Here is a 24,668-nt window from a genome sequence, read left to right as displayed (position 1 = left end):
GTTTTGATAGGAAAATACAGAATTACTTTTTTGAAATTTTAAATTTGGGATATATTATGTTACCACTTTGAAGAATTTTTCCTTTTAGTTGCACCACAGAGTTTGATTTCAGCCCTTGTGTGTTGAAAACAGCTGCTTTTCTGTCACTGTCAATTCTGTATCTAGAATTGAACTTAACGGCTAGTCCATGTGTATTTTTCTCTAGAATAATTTTTAGTAATGTAATCTTGAAGAAGACGAAGATTTAAATAGCTACTGTTATGCTGACACACATGTTAATTAATAGTTTACTCAAAATGATCCTGGTTACCCTCTCATTTATTAATTCCTTTTTCCCAAATATTGGTTAAGTACCTACTCTGTTCCATTCATTAGGCCTTGAAATTAAAAAAAAAAATTAGTGTAACGTTTTAGAATTTAAAGCATACATGTATATGTGTGTGTATAAAATGAATGCTCTCTCTGTTATATAGAAAATATGTATTTACATTATATATGTATGTGTATACACACAAATATATATGATATAGTAGATGAAACAGGATATAATGGATCTAAAATGAAATTTGGAGTCAGATCTCGATTCAGATTCATATTCCAGCTCCTAATAGCGATGTGACTTTTGGCGAGTTAGTTAACGACTGAGATGTTTCTTCATGTATAATAAGAAAATCAGAATATTTACCTTACAAGACTATTGTGAGGGTGTGATATAGTTACAATGTAAAAGAAACAAGTCACAGATTTTTGGCACGTAGAAGGCTTCGATTAATGGTGGATGAGTAGTAAGTAGTATAGTGGTAGCAGTAATGGTGTGTCTTACAAGTTTATGATAACTAGGAAGTACAGATGTTGCAACTGTCATTATTCTGATTTTACAGACGAAGATGCTGAGGATCAGAGAAGTTAAATAACTTGTTCAAAGTCATATAGTAAATGGTAACAAGACAAAATTTTGGACTTCCAACTCCAAAAACATCTTTTTCTAAGAGTGTCTATAATATCTGTTACTTCCATTTGAACACTTATAAAAACATTTTTTTCTCTCATTTGCTGAAATAACTGGTTGTAGTAACTTAGTTTCTGCAAAGTAAATGTTCACTTGAACCAGGATAGGCATTGATCAAAGGAGTTGCTAGAATTGTATTTAAGGTGGTAGCATGCCGAGTCACTTCCTGGCTAATTGAGTGATCAGCAGAGTGATGCTGGTTCTGTGTGAGCCAAACCTTAAGATTCAGGATTCCATTTTCTCATCTGTAAAATTAGATGACAAGTTTTAATTCTGAGGTCGGTACTAAGTTTCATAGACATTTTAATAACGTTGTTTTCCTGTATCATTATAATACATATGTAATTTGTGTGTGTGTTAGTGCTTAGAGATATGTATATCTGTTAATTCAAACTTTAAAGTTTGGAACTGTGATTACTAAAATCTAAATTATGCTTACGCCATTTGAGGCTTATATAGCAAATAATGATACTAACTTCCTAAGTATTACCATTTTTGGACTTTTAATATTATGTGCTTATGATATCATAGTGTATTTTAATGTGAAACTTTTAATAGCAACCTCAGAAACTAGAGCTTCATTTTCAACATAATCTCTCTGAATTGCTTTGTGAAAACATTTTCAAGCCACAATATTTTGTATAACTGTGCATCTGCCTGCCCTTATTACTATTACAAAAGTTGCATGTGTATCTAGGGAAATGCCAGATCCATTATTCATGTAAGTGTTTTCATTAAACGATTAGTAGAGAATACTGAGCTGTCACCTGGGAAGCCCTTGAATGCCAGGACCCATCAATAGTTAATTAACCATCATTCAAGAAGGAGTATGTGTGTGTAAACACTGGGAAGTGCTAAGATACTGTTAGGTGACTCAAAAAGAATGTTCTACAGAGATAGACCTTTTAAATATAGATACGTTTCAAAACTTCCAATAATATATTGAGGAAAATTTTATTCTGGGACAAATAAATATATAATTCTTTTTAAAGAATTAAAAAAACATCTGTACTTAGGTTTACCCACAGTAACTTCCAATGTGTACAATTGTGAACATGTCTGTCTGCGCTTCTCTTAGTTTCTCTTTGATTCTTTAGTACATATCACTGTTTCACTATTAATTTCTCTTTTCTCTTTTTCCTGTTTGCCTTTGGATCTTGATGCCTTCTATTAATTAAAAGGCTGTCAAAAAACCCACAAACATTCCTGTATAATATGATCAATAAAATAATGTACTAAATAGTAAAAGACTAAAACATCAGCTTGGCTTGTAAAAGATGAGAGGAGTTCAAAAAGCATTTGTGGATCTATTTCCCACACTTGCAGAACTTTCCCAAGAATTGGGTTGAGAAGGATGTCTGCAGGTAGAGGGGTGACATGTGCAATAGAGGTAACACATTTTAAAAGCCCTGGGCAACCAGTTCACATTTGCTTTCCAATTGAAGACATAAGGAGTCATGGTCCAGGAAGAAGTCACAGGCTTGCCTCTTATTTCATTGGCCACCAGTGGAGTGTAGGAAGAGAAGGGGAAAGATGGGAAAGGAGAAGGCTATTGAGGAAGATTGACACTAGAGAGGGATGAAATTGCCTTGTGCTAGGCCAGCCCTTAAAACAAGACGCTAACCCGCTGGGTAAATATCTCTAACTGAAGCTCTTGTCTCTTTTCCCGTTCAGGTTCACAGTCTTATCTCATGCCATAACCATTATAGTTTGAATTTTTAATTTCATGACTTACTTTATTGCTTTTAGGATATTTACATAGCTAAACCTTAATATGCTAATAAATGGCTTCTTTTCCTAAATGTCTGGTCTTAAGCATTTTACTGGTTTTTCAAATGAACTTTTATTAAATTTTGGGTTTAAAAAATGTTTGCTTTGATTTGATATGCAGGAGTTGTTAGCCAAAATTGCATCCCACCCCACTCCCCCAAATATTCAGATATTCCTGTATTTAAATACAAAAGAACATTGCTTGCTGGCTGGAGCAGCAACCTGAGGTCTCCTCAATTTATATAGATTTATGTGCTGAGGCTCCTGAACTGTGCTTGAACTGATCATGTCAGAAATTTTCACTGATTCACTTGATTTCAATTTATCAATTCAGCGTCAGTGAATTCAGATAAATTGGAAGAACAGGCCACAGAGAGAGGTCCTCAGACAGGCTCTGCCCTTGTCTTATTTCAATTGTAGAGATAACTGTCTGAGTCAGAAACCATATATTCAGTAATTCCGACAAAGCCAACTTCCAGCAATTCATAGAACATCTGTTGTGTTTTGGTCTGGTTTTTTTCCTCCACGGTAAAATAGGGTCATTACCCTTAACAACTTGACAAACATAATTATGAAATAAGTGTTTGGAAAAAAGAGGTACAGGCGCATGATTAGAGCAAATTATTATAATTAACTCTAACCCGAGGCAAAATAATGATATTTTCTAAATAGGTAAAGTTTGGCTGTGGTTCCCAGAGCCTCTTTCTGTACCCCTTTTTCTTTTTCTCTAATTCCAAACATTCATACTCCTCATTTGTTAATGTGAGTAGAATAATCAACTTCCTTCAAACTAAAGGGTAAATGAATAAGAATATCTGAAAGACGGCTCTCCCCAGAGAAATTTCTATTTAACCAGGAACAAGCCTTAAATTAAAAGGATACAGATCTAGATATAATACTTTGAGTAAGAGTGAAGTAGCGAAGGGTAGAGTGGAGAGTGGGGGAAGCAGATGAAGATGTTAAGATGTACCTGTGTTTCTCAGGGGTCAGTCCTTTCAAAGTTGGTGCATGCATGTCACTGTTTAGCACATACCATATCTGAGTACTCTACCCTCTCTCACCTTGATTATAACTCTCAGAGGGAACAGAAAGAACATAAATTAGTAGCGTTAGTAACTTTTTGCTTTAGCCAGCAGCCCTGATATTTGCATTTGTTAAAAGGGTATTCTTTGTAAGTGTTTCGTTGTCAGTTACATTTAAGCTAATTAATACACTTCACTGTCTTCCTCCTCCTGTTTTTATTATATTGCTCATGTGAAGTGCCCCTCTTCTTAAAGGAAAACAGTTTAAGGATGTCTGGAAGTGATGAGTGTTATCTTCAGTACATTTTCATTGAAATACTCTTTGAAAGAACAGATATAGTATATATCCTATTGCTTCCTTCATACTTTGTTGCTAGTTCACACATCGTGGTTCTTAATTTAGAAAATTACATTTAATGATCAAAGAAGGATTAGAAATCTTGGGTGTTTGGGTTTTTTTATTTTTTTCATTTTTCTTTTTCTAAACTTCTTGAACACCCCTCTTGTTTCTCTTAATTTCCTCCTGTATGATTGTGTTCATGTCTTTTAAATTACGGTAGATAATAGTACTGGAGATGAGGAAGAAAGAGAAAACAAAAGAGCTTTTACTGACAGCCTACTTTTTGGCAGATTCTATGAAAACTCATAGTTTTCCTTTAATTTTCCCTATGATTGTATTTTTATCTTATGTATAAAGAAATGGAAGCCCAGAGAGGTTTCTTCTATCCCCAGAGGTCGTCCTACAGCTGATAATTTGCAGAGCTCATATTCACATCCAAGTTTATCTGACTATAAACTCATATTACTTTATGAAGGCAGCTCCTGTTTTTATGTTGTGGCTTTAAAATCTCTAAACTGTAGCTATCTAAAATTAGCAAGGGTTTTTGAGCCATGAACCTCAATAAGAATACAACTTTTATGAAAAAGTTTCATAATTTTTTCATCTTTAAACTTGTTACTTTATATGCAATCTGATTTAGGGAGAAATAATTCTATCAAATGCCTTCTCAATTTTTTTTTAAAGGCGTTCTGCTTCTGTGAATCACACACAACATTATATTGAAATGTGAGAAAATAAAATAAAAATATATCATTCTTTATATAAATTTCACTATTACTAGTATTTTATTTAAAGAAATTATTGCTGGGAAAAATGTGATTTCAGGTGTTTCAGTATAAACATATGCACTGACATTCCCAAACCAGAAAAATGGACATCCCTTTTAGAATTGCTTTCTGTCAAACTATAAAAGGAAAAGTTTGTCCAAGTGTTCAAATGGCACTATGTCATCTTATTTTGCACCCTGTGACTGAAAGATTTGATAGTATTTCAATCATGTCTCTTCCCTTATCTGCTGATTAGAATGAACCCAGCTGAGCTGATTGTGCCCAGAGAAAAAGCCAGAGAGCTCAATATGTCAGATGATTTCAGTTTTTCCTCTTCTTTCCCAGATTCTTGTCTCATTAAAACTTATATTTTTATTTAATAAGCCTAACGTGTTTGGGATACCTTTAAATCCCCACTTCATGTCTTACCAAAGAAGTAACTTTGATTCAGATCTCAGATGGGAGTCAAGCTCTCTAGTAGTGACTATCATGGCTGATCTGGGTGCTACTGATGGGTAAGTCTGAGAGACGTTCACTCTCTTGACAGAGGAGATAAACGCTTTTAGGTCACTTTTCTTTTGAAGGAGGTCAGAAAAAGCTACTAATTTTCTGTGAATGAACACAGATAAAGCCTAAAGAGTATACTTAGTCTTCATCAGCCCAACAGCCCTGCAAGCCTAAAAAAAGACAAATTAAAAACAGTAATCACTAAATAACTCAGTCCCTGGGTATTTAATAGCAAGATGAGACTGTACAGCCATACACAGTCCCTGAGACAGTGTTGTTCCCTCTTTAAATTAAGAAAAGTGTGATCAAGTTTGGCCAATAATTTGATATTTGAATTGTTTCATGAATTACCAAATTAAGTCACATATTCATTCAGTGAATAATTAATTCATTTCTTCAACCCTGTGTCACATGCTAGAGATATAGGGTGAATGATTGCGTGGTACCTTACCACAAGGAGCTCAGAATCAAAATATGTAAGATGAATTCAAGCACAATGGGATAAAAGCATGAAGAGCTGCAGTGAGAGAACAGAAGGAGGGCCCGTAACTGTCTGGATAGATAATACCGCATTGACATGTGGTAGGGGGGCATAGTTCATAATGACTGGTGCATAAGTGAGTGTGGTGGGGAGATGGGAGATGAGGCTGCTTGAGGAGGTAGGTAGGGACTTGATCAGGAAGGGTGAGTTTATTCTGTAGACAGTGGGGAGACATCAATAGGTTTTAAGTAGGAATAGCATGATCAACTTTGTGTTTTACAGATACCAGTCTCAAGGAAGCTGGATATGTTTGTGCAGGTTGTACACTGTACATCCCAAAAGGTGCCATGTACATCATTGTGAATATGTAGATAGGGATAGTGCTGCCTAGATGTCCACACTTCCACAGTTAGACACAGGATCTTGTGGTGTGTCTATATTATCTTTGTACATTTTACATATATATGTATCTTTGTAAATTTATCTTTCTATATATGTATGTATATATGTGCTCCCATGTCTAAATATGTAAGACTTTCTGATAAGTTGAGCTACTTAGAGGGCAGGTAATATATTCTAGCCTTTCTTGTATCTCCTGGGCTAGCTAGCACAGTGCCTGACCAAGCACTTTCTTTAAACACTGGAATAGCATTGAATAAAATAGACAAAATCACTCTGATCTCAAGGTGCTTTTAGTCTAGTGGTGGGGGTGGGAGGAGACAGACTATAAAAATACAGTATTTCTGAAGAAGGTAAGTGCTCTGGAGGTCAGGGTAGCAGGATGTGGGTGCTAGGCAGAGTGGAGGTGGTCGACAGGGTTTACTATTTTATGTAAGGTGTTCAGGGAAGAACTCTGATAAGGTTATGTTTTGGGAGAGACCTAAAGAGGTGTGAGGTCAAGTCACAAGGATATCTAAAGAAAGAGCTTTCTGGGTAGAGGGAAAAACAAGTGCGGAGACCCCAAGGCAGGAATATTCTGGAATGAATGAATGAACAAATAAAGTCACTGACCAACTAGAGAACATTAATTAGAATTCTTTAATTTTACAGAAGAAACAGAGCTCCATGGAGACCACCTAATTATTCTAGCATCACATCTCTAGGGAGAAGGAGCCAGGACTGATCTCTTTATCCACTCACACTTTCTCCTCTATGCTATTATAAAAATTATCTTTTTCTAAGGTAGTCTGCAGTTATTTAGCCAAAACAAAAAAAAACAACCTGAATTGAATAGCTTCTTCTGATATACTATAAACATTTTTTTAGCCTTCCTATTCACTTGGAAGTTATTGGGTTAAGTGGGTGTTGACTTGTTTTTCAAACTGTCATGCCTCATTCTCGTGTGAGTTTATTACTTCTTGGTGATCAATTTAAAAATAGATAGAAATCAGACTTTTTAAAGCCAAGCTTTTTGTTTTATTTTTATTTTTTAAGTAGGGCGTTCCAAAGTTACATCATGGATAGAATTGATGAGCCACTTTTACCTGAGAGTGGCTACTTAGTTTTGCTACTTTTACGTTTAACACATTTTTTAGCATTGGTAATTTCTAAGATAAATCATAATCTAAAATATAATGGTATTTCATATGGTCATACAGTCTACTCCAAACTGATTGCAAGTATTAATTTGCTTTCAATTACTTGATCTCCATGTGAGATCCTCATGCAGCCTTTTTTCTTGCTGTGTGTTCCACCTATAATCACATTGCAAATTTATGTACACGTTTATATTTCTCATATATATATTCTTAATGGGTGTAACTAGTGAGCGTAGGTAGTCATTTCTCATTCATTTTTGATGTGTGTTGACATAGATACTCAGTGATAATGTTGAAATATTAATGTTTCACTACAAGTTCCCGGAACTATTCATCACTATTTCATTTATTAATATAGTCAGAGAGAGTATACATGATAGAAAACCATGCTGTAATATATCTGAAATTAACTCAATTCACCAGGATATAATCTCTTCTATGTTGAGTCAAATAGTCTAGACACTCTTCTTATTACTCTTCTTGAGTTATAGCCATTGTGCCGTCATTTTCCTTTACTTTATAGCACTTTTCCGCACATTTGAATCTCATTGAATACATTTACTTACATGTATCAAATGAAAGTAAAAAGTTGAAGGATACATTTTCATGGAGAATCTGCTGCTCTATCAGAAAAACTGATATATATGGAAAAAGATATCTTAGATAAAAGTGAATCTCATCTTGTGGACATTTTGCAGTGATATTTTGCCATCTACTTTCACAATCAAGTGGCTGAGAGTTACCACCCAGTTGAAATCTAATACATCACGCGTCATGGCTTATCCTAAAAGTTAAATCCCAAACCATGTGCAGTTAGTATAGTAAAAATGCCAGCACATTTATGACTAATCTTCTGCAAAATTATTAGTGTGGAGGAAAGAATTCCAAACTTTAAATTATAAAATAAAATTAATTCTGTCAAAATGTTTTTTCAAAATTATCTGATATATCATTAGTGTTACTTTATCTCTACTTATGGAAAAGTAAATCTAATATATAAAAACTGAAGCTTTGACTTAATTTAAAAATAATTAGATAATCTTAGCTGAACCAATCATTTTATTGACCTAATTTTTTATATTAGACTGACTCGAAAAATATTTGTGCATAGAATCCTGGATCTTTTCTAATAATTTGAATAAAATTTTCTCTCTCTCTCTCTCTCTACTTACCTTAAGTACCTATCTGTCTACCTATTTACCTATCTATATATCCTTCTAAATATTGGTTAGTGTTACTTTTGACTGCAAATAACAATAAACCTTACTTGAGAGGTCAAACATAGAATTATTTTTCTAGTATAACAAGGAGTCCGGGGTAAGCAGGACAGGCTGGTGGAGTTCCTAAGAATATTCTTAAGGTTCCTCTCTCTTCCTGTTTTGTTGTCCTTCAGTTGTGGCTTTCTTCCCAATGGTTATATGAAGACTGTCACATCTCCAGTCATCCTGTCCTTATTACAGTCAGAATGAAAGGAATGGAAGCCAAACAAATGAAGTAACCAGAGGAACACACCAGCCAGCCATGACACTTTTAAAAAGCTTTCTCAGGAGCTTCACCCTGTGACTTCTGGTTATATCTCCTTGGCCAAAACTGGTTTATATGGACCCAGTTATTGGACTATGGCTAAGGAAAAGAAAAATATGGACGAGCACTGAGTCAGTTAACCAGTAATGTCTGCCATCAAGCTTAAAGTTTAAATTAATACTTAAAAAAATTACTGGCACCACCTCAAATCTAATATCAAGGTGGTTTTTTAATCAATTATCTGTTGCTGCTATAATGTTGTCTGGACGGCCGTTCCAAAACTGAGTGACGTACCACCATAACACATTTACTTCTCTTCCATGCATCAACTGGCCAGTTGAGGTGGGTCCACAGATTGTTGGGGCAGCATTGTTCGTGTGTCTCACTTTTCTAAACCCAACAGACAACCCAGGTCATATATTTCTCAGGGCAAGGAGAAGAGGGCAAGCCCAATAGCACAAACACATTTTAAGCCTTTGCTCGCATCACTCATCTGCCAACACCCCATTGGCCAAAGCAAGTCATGTGACCAAACCACGCATTGGGAGGTAGGGAAATATATTCCTCCCCTGGAGTTGGGGAGCTTTAGGGGAGTGATGACTAATGTACTAATATTTTGGAAAAGAAAAACTATTGCTTATAGAAGCAATTGAAATTAATTTACCTGTTTAAAAAATCAAATTTCCTAAGTTTAGCAAATTTTAGTCATGTTCTCTTATAAATTTCTAGATAGTTCTGGTGGATCTCATAAATTCTTCTCCCTAGATTCACTTAATGACATTTTTTTTTAAATCAGTAATAACAAGTAGTGTCTTGACATCTGGATTACCATAGTGTAAAACCTTATCTCCTGGGTCTGTAGGCTTGGAAATGTTTTATTTTGCCAAGTGTAATAGAGTGCTATTACAAAAATATAGAGCTTGACAAGAGGCTGATTCTAGCTGAATAAGCAAAATCTGTGAAATATAGTTATGTTCAGTCTCTAAACCCAAATTAACATTGATTAACCTCTTACGGTGCACGAAATGACAAAAAATAACACCAGCTATTGTGCCTTTTCCCCCTGGATTTCTGGAATTGCATTACTGTAGGCTATAATAGTGACAAAACACAAATAAAATATAAAATTGAAGCTATTATGCAGATAATTGAAAACAAACTCTTTCAGCTAAAATTTTATGACCTTTCAGCAAAAAAGTGTTTTGGTCTTCAATTGTGCCTCCATTCTCCATTTTGTTCTGAATATGTAAGCACTATGACAAGTGAGAGAAAATGGGCAAGTGATTTTTGCAAGTTCCACTTTCTTTTTTTTTGAGGAAGATTAGCCCTGAGCTAACTGCTGCCAATCCTCCTCTTTTCTCTGAGGAAGACTGGCCCTGAGCTAACTTCCACGCCCAGCTGCCTCTACTTTATATGTCGGATGCCTGCCACAGCATGGCTTGCCAAGTGGTGCCATGTCCTCACCCAGGATCCAAACTGGCAAACCCCAGGCCGCCAAAGCGGAACTTGCGAGCTTAACCACCGCACCCCTAGGCTGGCCCATTGCACTTTCCACTTTCTAATGCAAATATAAAATTAATTTTAAGTTGTACATTTATAGAAACTTTCCTAATATATGATAGGAAAATGCAAACCAGAAAGTTGATTAGAAAAAATAAATGATTTTTTTAAGTAAAGAGATTAAAATATCTTCTTTTCATCTTCTGTTGTATAGATTACATTGTGGGTTAAAATATTACTTTTTCACTACAGCTTTTTTATGAAGCTGATTATCTAAGTAAAGTCAGCAGACCAGTAAAAGTTTTACAATGTGAGACTATCCAGCAAAATTAGAAATTGTTCCAATGTTCAAGAGAACAAATGAAATAGTTACTGAATTAAAAGCATGTAATCTCTTTACGTACTAAAATCAACCTGGTTTTAAAAAATATATTTATAGCTTTGGCGTTTTACCCCTACATTTTACCCAAGCTTCCAGATTGACAGCTACTTTGAAACAAATGGGAGGTTTGTGCCACTTATATCTTTAAAAGATCAAAATTATACTAGTGTTTTAAAAGAGATTACATGGTAAATTATTAGTCATGAAAATGAGTAACACGTTGGTCATGTGCCCACAAAAATCAGGAAGAACATATCGGAAGTTATTGAAGTCATTCAGACGTGAGCAGCTCTGGGCCTGAGCCAGGCTTCAGTGGTGACTTCTGAACCAGTATCAGTAACAATAACCCTAAGTGTTGTATTAAAAATGTAGTGCTTTATAATTATCAATTTATTTTTATTTGTGTATCTCACTATGTTCCTTCATATAGCAATGAATGAATTATTTCATTTTACAGGTGAAGAAAATAAGACTCAGTAAAGTTAAGTGACAGCTGCTATCATAGAACTAGTAAGGAGTGACACTAATATTGCCCAATCGGATATGATTTCCCTCTACTTGTTAAAAGTGCTCTTTCTTGTGCTCTGTCTTGAAGGGAAAGGATTTATGATTTGTATTTTAAAGGAAGAATGAATAGCTTTAGTGATAACTAAGGGATATCTACAGGATAAGATGAAGGAAAAAAGAATGGCCGTGCCTTTGAACTGAATAATCTAATTGAGAGGAGGGCATGGTGGCACTCTATTTAAGGAAGACAGTGATTTTTTGTTTTGTTTTGTTTGTTTAACGATGAAACATCCAGATGGAACTGTCCTGTTGGTATTTGGAGCTCTTGAACTGGAACTGATTAGAGACAACTGGAAAGATAGAAAGGGAGTCATTAGCATAAGGATGATTATTGAGGTTTATTTATTTTTACTTTTGAGGTATTATTTACATACAATAAGAGATACTTATTTTAAGGGTACAGTTCAAAGTTGTATACTGTACTCATCTAACTACTACCCAAATCAAGATACAGAACATTTCCATCACCCAGAAAGTTGCCTTGTGTCCCCATGCTCGTCCTTCCCCCGGCCCAGTAAATTCACTGCCTTCTCCCAACCCTCAAACAACCACTTTCTGGTGTCTATCACCAGGGATTAGTTCCAGAGCTTCATTTGTGTAATTGTATACTATGAATTCTTTTTTCCAGTCTTCTTTCACTCAACATAATGTTTTTGAGATTCTTTCATGTTGTTTTATTGCTAAGTAGTATTCCATTGTGTGGAAGTAACATCATTTGTTTATCCATTCACTTTTTTTTTCTTTTTTTTTTTTTGGTGAGGAAAATTGTTCCTGTGCTAATTTCTGGTTCCAATCTTCCTCCTTTGCTTAAGGAAGATTTTCCCTGGGCTAACATCTCTGCCAGTCTTCCTCTATTCTTTGTATGTAGGACACTGCCACAGCATGACTCGATGAGCAGTGTGTAGGTCTGCGCCCAGGATCCTAACAGGCGAACCCTGGGCCACCGAAGTGGAGTGCATGAACTTAATCACTATGTCGCCAGGCCAGCCCCTATCCAGTCATTTGAGTGTATGGACATTTGATAACGGACATTTGAGTTGTTTCCAGTTTGGGGTTATTGTACTAAGGCTGTGTGAACATGTGGGCAACTCCTCTGTGGACAGATGTTTTCATTTCTCTTTGGTAAATACCTAGGAGAGGAATTGCTGGATCAAAAGTTAGATGTTTATCTTTATAAGAAACTACCAAAGAGTTTTCCAAAGTAGTTGTGTTCTTTTACATTCCCACCAGCAGTGTGCAGGAGTTCCAGTTGCTCCACGTCTTCAACTACCTTTGGTGTCGATAGTCTTTTTTTTTTTTAGGCATTCTAATGATTGTTTAATCTTTAAAATAGGATCTGTTCAATATTTCACAGTGAAGAACAGGATGCCCAGGACCCAGTTTTGGAGGAAGAGCTGCAGAGAGGAGGCAGGTGAAGGAGGAAGAGTTAATCAAAGGGAAGAGAGGCTAAGAGAAGCACGGAGACAATAGGGAGGAGTGGTTTTCAACAAGGTCCTGTCCCTCTGAGGTTCCAGGAGAATGAAAAATGAGAATCTATTCAGTTCAGCAAGAAATGAACTCAAGACAGCACAGATCTAGTTGAGTTGTAAAAAGGAGGGATAAGCCTGGATGCAGCAGGCTAGGATGGAATTATGAGTGCTGAAGGAGTGGGAACCTAAGATTTTTGAGGAAGCCAATGTAGAAATGTGGCTATAAGGGAGATGAGAAAAATAAGATGACAGCCAGAGTAGTGATGGTTATTTGTATAGACTGTGGCTTGAAAAACTGGTTCTTCTCCACAGCTGTCAAGCAGTAGACCTAGAACATGGCGCCTAACCTCTGTAGGCCTTTCTTTTTATCCAACAAGCAAACAAGGGACGAAATTATCTCGCAGGTCCTATTTGGGTCTATTACATATTGAGTCAGTAATTTATCAACACGCTTGAAAGACCTGAGCCCTCCTTGGTAAATACAGAGTAACTTCTGGCTACCATTCAGTATCTTTTGCCATTTAGTCCTGTGGTTCCAAACTTTGGATTTCTACTCTACTATCATGATATACAGCTATGTCTAGAATGAGAGCTTCACCTTACGTAAGAGAGCATGCATCTTGTGGTTTAGCACAGTTTGATTCACAGTTATATATCTGTTCTTTAACAGTCAATTACTTCAATTTGAATAATCAAGTAAGAGTTTGGAATTTAGAGTTTTAGAAATAAAACTCTTAAATAAGATTTAATTTAAGGGTAATAGGTGATTTATAAGAGATACAGTTTAAAAGTATCAAGAACTTTACATGTGAAAAATGTTAATCATGAAGACAGTAGGTGTTAAGGAAAGGAGTCCTAATCCAAGAAATTCACCCACAGCTCCAAGCTTATTAACTGTTATTGTGAGCCAACAAAAGGAGTTTGTCAACCATAAACTCTTAGAAGGAGGATATGAGAGTTCTGTGCCAGAAACATTGCTTCAATGATGCTTTTCAAGATGGCACCAATAGAATCCTGGATTTTAAGTGTTTAGGGTTCATTTTAATGAATTTTAGTTATTTTTAAAATTGCAATTATAACACAATCACTTATTGGAATTGCCTACCAAAATTTTGCAGACTTGGAGCCTATAAGTATGTTAATTTGTACTACCAGCTTCTTTTATTTGGGGCCAAATCACCAAACAGATCTCCTCCCATCTCTGCTCATATGTTGAAAATTCCCGTAAAAGCAGTTCTTGAGGTGATGAATGCACGAACTTGGCACAGTGCCTGTAATGTAGTAAAGCTTCAATAAACATTAGTCGTTGCTGCTTCCTGTTATCACTCTTTTTATTACATATCATTGGTTATAAACGTTGTCACTTTGCTCTAGTTCTTTTCAAATTCATGTCTACAGATGTCCACTCACATAAACTTGCACAGCTGAGTACACCACGAAAGCACACGTGTGCCAGACTCAATTAAACGTCAGGCAAAGTCAGGCACGTGTGTTCAGCACGTGCCCTCCCTGTGGCCTAGCAGTCAGTCATATAAGAACAAGTGAATGTTTAGCATGTGTGGCCAAGGTAGTATATTAGAAATCATTTTGGTTCTTATTTTCTAACTTTAATAATAGTGATAAACAGTGTCAAAATTTTTTAGAAATTTTTAATAATTAACTTTGAAACGAAAATTTCCAGGGGCTGGCCCCATGGCCGAGTTGTTAAGTTCCCACGCTCTGCTTCAACAAGCTGGGGTTCGCCAGTTTGGATCCTGGGCACGGACCTTCACACTGCTCATCAAGCTGTGGTGTGGTGACATCCCGCATGGAAGGACTAGAATGACCTACGAATAGGATATACAACTATGTACTTGGGGGCTTGAGGAGAGAAAAAAAGAGGAAGATTGGCAACAGATGTTAGCTCAGGGCCAATCTTGCAGGAAAAAAATTTCCCTTACTCTTTTTCAGGCTTCTGGGTCAATATTTTGTTATTAAGTTATGACACATTCTTAAGTATCCAGATGATAAATATATAGCTCAGTGATGAGTACACTCATGTGACTTTCACACAGATCAAGATATAGAATATTTTGAATACTTTAGAAGTTTCCTTATACCCTTCCGCCCAGTAATAACCTAGATTATTTTAATACTTCTCTACCCAGTGTGATAATTTATTCTAATGGAAGAGGATTCTGAGATTGCAGGTGGCTTGTTAAACACTCTGACTATTTTTAACTATGAGTTTCAATGGATCCATATTCTTTTATACTCTTTAAATGAAACAAAATGCAAGATAATTTGGATGCTGCCATTGAAATTAGTAAAACTGTCAGGTTTTAATGTTTATCAACACACATTGTTCTTTTCATATTCACTTCATAGTAATTAAGGATTTTCATTCATAAAATAAATTTGTTATAAGTAGATTTCGCTTTTATCTCTTATACTTTGGGATACAATTTCATCGTAAACAGACTTCTTCTAGAGCTAGCAGTTTTCATCTAAGGTGTGGGTACCATTGGTGGGTTAAGACTCACTGGTATGTTGGAATAGGTTGAGAGGAAAGAGTAGAGTTGCAACTCACTGGCTGGAAATGTATTTAACCTGCTGTCTTTCCCATAGCCATACTGAGTGACCTTCAGAAGCTGGGTTGGTTTGTGTCTACTTGCCTGTGTCTGTATGACTGTGTATGTGAATGTGGGAATTACATGTCTGTGGACACAGGCAGAAAAGCCGTTGAAAACAGCTGATTTAGGTCAGTGGCTTGCCATGTGTAGTACATTCTACCAACCAAGATAGCATGTTGTGAGAATAATATTTGAGATTAGTCCAGCATGATGCTAGTGAACTAGATTTTGTTCTGATGACTGTATTCTCTGGTCCACGAGGATCATAATGTCAGACTAATAGCCATGACGTTTGATCTGACATAGGACTGAATATTGTGTTTCTTTACTTACTCCCTTTCCCATGTCAAAAGAAATTTTGAGATAATTTATATAAATGTATCCAGTATAGTATAATTGAAAACTTAACAACCAGACAAACAAATCAAAGTACAGGAAAAATAATGCCAGAACAGTTAAAGGTAGGGGACTATTAATACCTAGATATGCAGAGCATGAGATTCTGCGTAATAACTAGAGGCAGGATGCTGGTGTCATCCATATACACTCAAAGTCACTTCTGCAAGACTTTAGGAGAATAGCCATAAAATGTTGCCCTAAAGAAGACAGACATTTTTTTTTATGACCTGACAGCTTATTTGGAATGACAAACAGTTAATGTGGCAGCAACACTGTCAATTCAGTGAGGAAATATGACAAATTGCATAGAAATTCTGCTACAATATCACTTATATAAAAACACCTCTAATTTCAACTGCATCCTTAGACAATAGTGTAATAATAGATTGTAGCTTTCACTACATCTGAGTAGATGCATGAATATATGCTTGCATTAATTAAATCTAGTAAAAATTTTCTCTTTTATAAAAAGTGTAGATTACACGTACTCTATCATATTTTTTGTGTGTCCATTTAATTTTCAGATAACTTCAAGAAAACAAAATAAGTGTTTTAGGGAGCTGTGTTAGGAATCTTGTGAGGAATGCAAATGCACTCTGTTAAAATTGATTTCTGGTGAACTTGATATGCAGAACATATTTGCTAAGGGACAGTTCCCCCTTTTCATCAAAAATGTCAAGATCAGAATAGAAAATTTTTTTATCCATGCTGTGTGTTATTTCTATTTCCTGGAAGAACAGGAAGGACTTGCATGGAAGAGAGAATATGATTTCGTGGAAGCCCAGGCACTGGGAGTCCTTAATCCTGAATTTAAATTCTGCCTCCATGCCCTGCTGCCTCTGATGCAGGTCATCCAGCCTCAGTACTCACATCTGCAAAATGGAGATAAGGCTCCCTTCTCCTTCCTCTCCCCTTAGACTATGAGGAGGGAAACAATCAGCATTCTCTAAGGATGCTTTCTATGCAATGTGACCGAAGATCATGCCCAATACTACGTGCAGTAGATAGAATGTAATATACAGGTGTGTGTATCTCCCTTACTTGGTTTTGAATACCACCACCCTAGAGAGTATTGGTCTTTATTGCTGCAAAATAGTGTCATCATGGGTCACTTCACAAAATACTTGATAATTGTGATGATTAACTTCATTCTAATGTCAGTGCAATTTTAAAAAGAAATTATCAAGGTTAAAACAAATGTATTGGCTGGAACAGACTGATGTGGGTTTTGGCTTCCATTTTAAAAACCTTAAATTGTAATAAGAATAGTAAGTTTTACTGTCTAGTATTAATGAAAAGGACGATATATAATGAAAAGACTGAGCAATTAATTAAAAGAAATGTAAGGATTACCTATAAAGGTCAGCAACAAAGACATTTAAAACCTATTTTTGTAAGCAACTATGGATTGCTGACGTGTTTTAGTTTATGAAATGAAATTTGAAAGCTAGGTACCATTATGTAAATAGTGAGTTGGAAAGAAGAGAAGAAAATAATGTGTTCTGGGTAATGATTAAGAGTCAGGCACACCACATCTCTTATCTCTTTTCATCCCCACAACTACATAAGGTAGGTATTAGTATTCTCATTTCAGGGATGAGGAACCTAAAGTTGAGTGAATTTAGGTAACTTGCACAAGATCATAAATGTATTTTGGAACTATGCTCCAAACCTAGCTGTATCTGACTCTGAAACCTCCTTTCCATTGCATTCTGGAAGAACACAGGAGTTCTTAATCCCTGTGTGGCCAAAATCTCACTCTATGATCCTGAACAAGTCATATAGTATTATCTCTGGTCAGGTTGGCGATGAGGTGGGCATGGATCAGATGAGTTCCAGAGTGTTCTCTGGCTCCAAATTCTGTCTTAGTACCAGAGAAAGAAAGATGTTTAGGATTGGTGCTCATGTCTGTCTGACTAGCACTATTGTGATGCCTAACAAGTCTCAGAACCCCTCAAAGTGCTCTTTTACAGAATGGAAATACAGTGGCCCCTGTGTTCCTGCTGTAGGACTTTTATGAGGATCAGACGAGACAACGTGTGTGAGGATGTTCTAAAGTACTTCCCAAGTGTAGGATATCACATGATCCAGCAGTCCTAGCCTCACTTAAAGACGGATGTTTGAAAATATTTGTAGAAAAACAAAGGCAGCAAACCTTCCCTTTAGAGGATGCAATGTATGAAACCATTGTGTGTTATCAAGAGCATTTGTGCTCTTAACTCAACCATTCTAAAATAAAAAGTCATTCTCAGTACTTGTGAGTTTTATTAATGACTCAAACTGTTATAATTCGAAGAAAATGAAGTCTTAATAGCTTTCAGAAATAGCAACGTACTATTTTGAAATGCACACAAAGTGTGAAATTGTCTTGAGCAGGAACTCAACAGTTTGCTGAAACTACAGGTATGGTATTGAGTGTGAAGGCATGAAAACAAGTCAGTTTTCACTAGACTCTGACTTTTATGTGTATCGTAATTAGCAGAAGGTGTAGCTTCAAGTTTCACACTTCATAAGAAAATTAATTGCAGAGAATTTACATTTGTCTAGCTGGTTACTTAATCTGAAATTTAATATATAAAGTTGAGATGTTCTGAAACAAAAATGCAAAAAGAGATACAAGCAATTTCATGAAAGGAACAAAATCTTTTCAAAAAGAACTGGAAAGCAGGCATGTAGACAAAGGGAGTGTGATGTGTGGTACCGGAGCACAAAGGTGGTTTCTACATGCCCAGTGCAGGCCCATCCTTTGTGGAATTGCTCTTGGCAGGCACTGGGAACCGCCCTGTATTATCACACTGAATGTTTGCTTCTAAAACACACCTGCCTTCACATGCATTTGAAACGTGGGTATATCTATTGTTTTCTGTAGGCCATCATTTTGTCTCTTCATTGATTTCCTGAATGACAAAAAGAATATGGAGAAAGGAACAAAAAGACCCTCGTAAAGGGATGACAAATTTAAGTTGCACTACAGCTTACTACTCAAATTCCCTGCTGAAACTTCTACATCTGTTGCTTTGAAATCCAAGATTTGAAATAAGTTTAGTTACGTATGAGTTCCAAGAAGAAATATAATTGTCTGCATTTGCTAAGTTTAACGTAGTGATAATTTTACCAGGGAAAAAACTTTACGAAAACCAATAGGTAAACAACAAACTACAAATTTGCATATTAAGCTTAAATTAAATAGGAAAAGAATTAGTCAAAGAAGCGTATCCTGTTTAGCAAGGAGACTTAACAAGAGTATCCTGAGAAATTCAGCCAGAAATTATTTTTATTAAAGAAGATATATGTGGGCTGGTATGGGGTGGACTAATGTGTCAGGTGACACCCTCTCATTTTTTGAGATTCTTTTTCCCCAGCTTCCTCTTGCTCATCCTGTCCTTCTCTTTTCCCTGACTTCCTGTTAAATGTTCGGTTGTTTGACTGTTTCTACCTTCTGAAAACTAGAAATTTTTAATTGTCGCAGTACTTGTGATGGCTCTTGTAATAAAATGCACTGTGTGTACCTTATTATTACTGTTTTTTCTTAAAAGTAAAACATTTTCTATGAACCATTTTATTGAATGGTCTCCCTGTCAAATCCTTGTGTCTTGGGAACAGAAGTGTTTGCTCTGCTGTGCAGTGCATGTGCTCTGGGGCCGAATGCTTGGCTCCCCACCCCAGAACTGCCCTGTCCTGGCTCTGTGATCTTGACAAGTTACTTAATTTCTCTTACTTGCAGTTTGTTTGTTTTTTTCATCTTTTGCAACATGTAAAGTATCTAAATCATCGGTGGTTGAGTGTATTAAATAAAACAATGCTTACAACTTGCCTAGCAGAGGGCATGATAGTAAATGCTCAAGAAATGTTCCTTTGAAAAAAATAATTTACTGATTGAGTGCCATCTTTGTGAAAGGGATTGTACTTCACCCTGGAAAGAATATAGCCTGGGCTTCCACCTTAGAGAGCAAATCCTGTTTCTCTCACTAACTGTATGGCCCTGGACAAGCTATATAACTTCTCGGAGTTTGTTTCATCACACATAAGATGAACCAAGGTTGTCACATGATTGTTTCAGGGATGAGACATGAGAAGCACCTACAACAGGTACCTGGTAAATAGTAGGTGCTGAATAAATTAGCTATAGAGTTGTTATTATGGATGATATAATTTAGTTCCTCAAGAATGAAGATTAGAGAGAGAAATTTTATGAATATATGCATAAAGAATTGTCAACATAAAAACATAAGTGAAAAATATGTACTCTGCCAATATAATATATCCTGTCTGTCTAGAGGAGGCTAGACAGAAAAATGACTCCTGCCTGAGGTGGTCATGGAGGGCTTCATGGAAGAGGTTGGCTTGTTCTGTGCTTTGGAAGGTAGTTAGGATGTATATGTTGGAGGCAGAAAGAAAGGCATTGCCAATAAGTGAAATGGGGTAAGCCAAAGCCCTATAGCCCAAAAAACACAAGCCTAGAGGGAAAGATTCTTATGGAAGGTGGTGTGAAATAGTACGTTAGTGGCTTAGGACCAGGGTCTTTAATGTGATTTTAAGGAGTTAGGGCTTTATTCTTTAGACACCAGGAACCCCCTTGATGGTTATTGAACTGAGGGTTATACAAGGAGAGGAGTAGTTTAGGAAAGTGTTCTAGGGTTCTTAGTTACTGATAGTAGTATCCACTCTAACAGTTTATGCCGAAGGAGAGTTATTAAATGATATTATGCCAACAGAGCACTTCTACCAAAACACCTCTGACAGCTCCCACCTACCAGTTGCACCTCTAAATTGGATGCTGGAATCTCCTCCCAGCTGCTGCAGAAAAACTTACGCCTCTGCTGTCATTCTTGCCAGAACCCCCCCCCCCTCCCCCGGCACAGAGTTGCCTCCTCACATCCTCACATTTGCCTTGCTTCAGCTTGGGGGAAGCTAGCTCACACAGAACCATGGTTACAAGGGTTTCTGGGAAATGTAATTTTTACGTTTCCAGACCCTCTTCTTTAGGAAGTCAAAAAACAAGAGGCTGGAATGGATGCTGAGTAAGCCACTTCCATATCTGCCCAGATGGCTCATCTCGTAGCAGTATGTCATATAGATTAGTAGGGATAGAGACTGATGCATGGCATCTAGCAGATACAAGTGTACTAAATGTCTGATAGTAACCACCTCATTTAGAAGGATTGCAAGAGCAGGAGAAAATAAAGGCGAGTCGAGACATTTCAGAGACATTTCAGAGTCAATCAACAAATGTTATTGGCTATAAGGGATAAGGGAAGAAATCAACAATACTTACATGGCTCTGAACTCTGTTAACTTGAAAAATGCTCATTTTACTATTAGAAACATAGGTGGAGAATTGGTAATGGAGAGAATATAAATTTGTTATACGTTGAGTTTGTATTAATAGTGGGATATCTCAGTGAACATTATCTAGTGAGGAGTTGGAATAGCAAAATTAGAATTTGGACAAGATTGGAGGTAAAGATGTGACTTTGGGAGACACCAGCATGGCGTACCTTAATGAAGCCGGTGGCGACTAAGGGGAGAGGAGGAGCAAAAGAAGGAGATGGCGAGGCGTGTGTCAGAGATGGGGGACAGCATAGAGACGTGGGCACCAAGAGAACGCAGGTTTCAGGTCTGGTATGAGGGAAGTGGGGAGTCAACAAGGCTAATTACCGAAGTGAACTTTTACTGAAATAAAACTGGTACTAAAACAGTAGAGATAGAAGCCAGATCATAAAAAGGTAAAAAGAGAAAGAGATGCAAAAGAGTGAGGTCGGATGTCGACCACTCATTGCAGAGGTTAAGCTGTGAAAGAAGAAGCAGAAATTGTGACTTTTTCCCTCTTTTTATTTCATAGAAAGCCTATTCTGTATATTTTTGAGAGCCCGGGGGAACAGTTACTAAAGAGAAATGATTTAAATCAGGCATTTCTTCTCAGAAATAAAAATGTTGGTGTCATTTTTAAAAAGGCTGTTGGGATTCCAAGTAAATTCAGCAGTGTTCTGTGAGCTCGTTACATTGAAATATTTTGAATTAGCATAATATACATACAGAAATTAAACATGATAGCCGATACTAATAAAGATGTGTCTGTGTTAGCCCTGTGTATGGTTTGCAAAAGCAAAGCATATTAAAGTTCACGAAGATGTTAAGATTTTATAAAAGATAATAGGAAGAACAGGAAGACATAATTTGAATTTAATGTTGTGCAAATATATTTCCAAACTGCATATTTGTGGATTAATTCATGGTCAAGGTAAAAAGGTCAGGTATATGCAGACACTCCTGAGACTATACTGGTATTTCGCAGTCATTTGGCAAAATAGGAATATTCTATTTTTGGAGTCTTTGAACCCTTATCTTGGTCATACTGTTACCTAAAAAAGCCATAAGTTAATCTGTCCGTGATTTGCTTTGCATGGTATGAATGAATCAAAGAGGGGAGCAGGCATGTGTTCAGCATAGTGATGCTTATGTGAGCCGAAGGGAATTTCAAGGTCCCTGCTCTTTAGCACTGCTCAGCATACAGAATATAATGAATCAGTCCGACTGACTGTCCTGTTTTGTCCTGTCCAGATTGATGATACTTTTGTAAACACAGCCACAATTAGGAGACGACTTGGCAGATTAGAGCCCCTGACACCAGTACAGTAAACTCTTGACTCCCGTGCCAGCCACTCATCTGATGTGAAATCAGCACCAAATCTGAATATGAATAGGCTCAAAACTAAAAAGAAGCTAAAGTCACCTTGCAACCACTGGCCCGTATTTCCTAATCAGCAGATAATTTGTACAGTTGGTTTAACACTTAATGTCCAAAATACTGGTTACTCCGGGATTCTTAGAGATTTTGCAGTCTGCTACACCTACAATGATTTGAGTTTATCTTGCTATTTAAAAGATGTTGCAATACTCTGGTTACTTTTTATTCAAAAATTAAGCTTTTGTAAAGCGTTTCTTCATGGTGAAGTCCCCTAGTTGCATACAAATTGGGAGCTAGATGTTTTGAGATAGTCTATGGTAGTCTCTTAGCTTTTAGCACCGTACCCAATATCCAGAGACATAGAATCCTCTTACTAGTAATTGCTCTTGCTTAAGAGGAAGATGCGACCCAGAGATGTGGGGCAGCCCTGAGCAGACATCACCACTGCAACATGGGGACTCTAGGAGGGGAAGACAAGACAATAATGGCAGCTAAGACTTAGCTAGCACAGGCTGTGCTCCGGCCATTGTTCTGAATGAGAGAATGTAAGTACTCCCACTATAAAGATGACAAAACTGAGGCATAACGATTAGATATGTTACCTGTAGACTACTCAACCAGTAAGTGGTAGAATCCGGCAGTGGACGAACTCAGGTAGCTTGATCCAGAGTCTGTACTCCTAACCATGCCCTGTGTAGCCCTGTCTTGAAATTCCTATGAGGTTTGAACTCACTAGCCTGGAAAGTCCTTCAGGGCTGGGGGCAATATTTGATGTGCTTTTACATGACCACTGCCTAGCACTGGGCCCAACAAACAGTAAAAACTAAGAAATTGTTTTGATTTATTAATTATTATTTTCACATATTGAATGGTAACTTTACCCCTGTACAACTAGCTGAATCCTATTGCTTTCTTTCTCAGATCTCCAGGGCAGAAATGCAAGAGTGAAAACATCACTTGGTTCTATTTCAACTTTATCATTTCTTTTTTTACACAATCATGGTATTTCTCTTTTACTGTTTGGTAATATGCAATTTTTAGACCTACGCTTTGTATGTTGTTGCTTAGTACATGTATGAAATTTTTATTCTATTCTTCTTATTTCTACAGATATCTCAAGGACTCTGAAGGCTTTTGCCTTCTTTTTTTTTCAAAGCAAAAATAATACTAAATAATAAAGTTGAATTTGTGGGCAATTTCCAGACCCAGCCTATTTTGCATAACATCTGTATTTAATCAGGGACTACAAATTTAAGCAAACTGCTCTAATCATATTTTGTAAATTCAGTTTGTCTTGATTATTTAAAAGAGAGTATCAGGATTGGTAGATTTAAATATGGGTTAGTTCTATTTTATGGCCATTTATCCCTCCACATTTTCTAATAATGATGATTGGGGGAAAATAGTCCCAACAAAAATTTGGCAGATTTTTTAAGAGATGGTTTAACTTACCCAGACTTCAAAAATCATAACTGCACTTGTTAACAATGATGTTTTATGCATTATTCTCATGTTTGTCCACACCACAGGGAAAATATGAGTATTCTGGAAGCTCAATATAAAATTATTTGAATAATGCATTGTATGGTTGTTTTTCCAAACAACACCTATTCTCCAATCCTCTGACACCAACGAGGTGTCCAACAGTTCAATTTGATTCTGACACCAACTGCCCAGAGTTAGTTAGCACAGACCCCACAGGCCGAGGGCTCAGTCCTATAGGACTGCCCCATGTTAGATGTCAGCCACATATGGGGTCCTCAGGCTATCCACATTTCTGTCTGGCCACCTGCAAATTGGAGGGTTCCCACAACCTTCTCTCAAGTTCAGTAATTCACTAGAATGACTCTCAGAACTTAGGAAAGTGCTTTACATATGACTACTGGTTTATTATAAAGGATACAACTCAGGAACGGCAAGATGGAAGAGATGCATAGGGCAAGGTGTAGGGAAGAGGGGTGTGGAGCTTCCATGCCCTCTCCAGGCGCACCATCCTCTCAGTATGTTGATGTGTTCACCAGCTTGGTAGCTCTCTGAATCCCGTCATTTAGGGGGTTTTATGGAAGTTTCATTACATAGGCATGGTTGACGAA

The 24,668-nt window shown here is 36.8% G+C and overlaps 1 protein-coding gene across 5 annotated transcripts in view; it reads left to right on the top strand.

The window, feature by feature from the left end:
• Positions 1 to 24,668, top strand: part of KLF12 (KLF transcription factor 12) — a 418,145-nt gene that overhangs the window by 311,065 nt on the left and 82,412 nt on the right. The gene's annotated exons all lie outside the window — the stretch shown is intronic.

The sequence above is a fragment of the Equus asinus genome, chromosome 11 (assembly GCF_041296235.1).
Source record: "Equus asinus isolate D_3611 breed Donkey chromosome 11, EquAss-T2T_v2, whole genome shotgun sequence".
Taxonomy (NCBI): domain Eukaryota; kingdom Metazoa; phylum Chordata; class Mammalia; order Perissodactyla; family Equidae; genus Equus; species Equus asinus.
The sequence above is the reverse complement of the archived record's forward strand: the minus strand, read 5'-3'. Positions and strand labels throughout refer to the sequence as shown.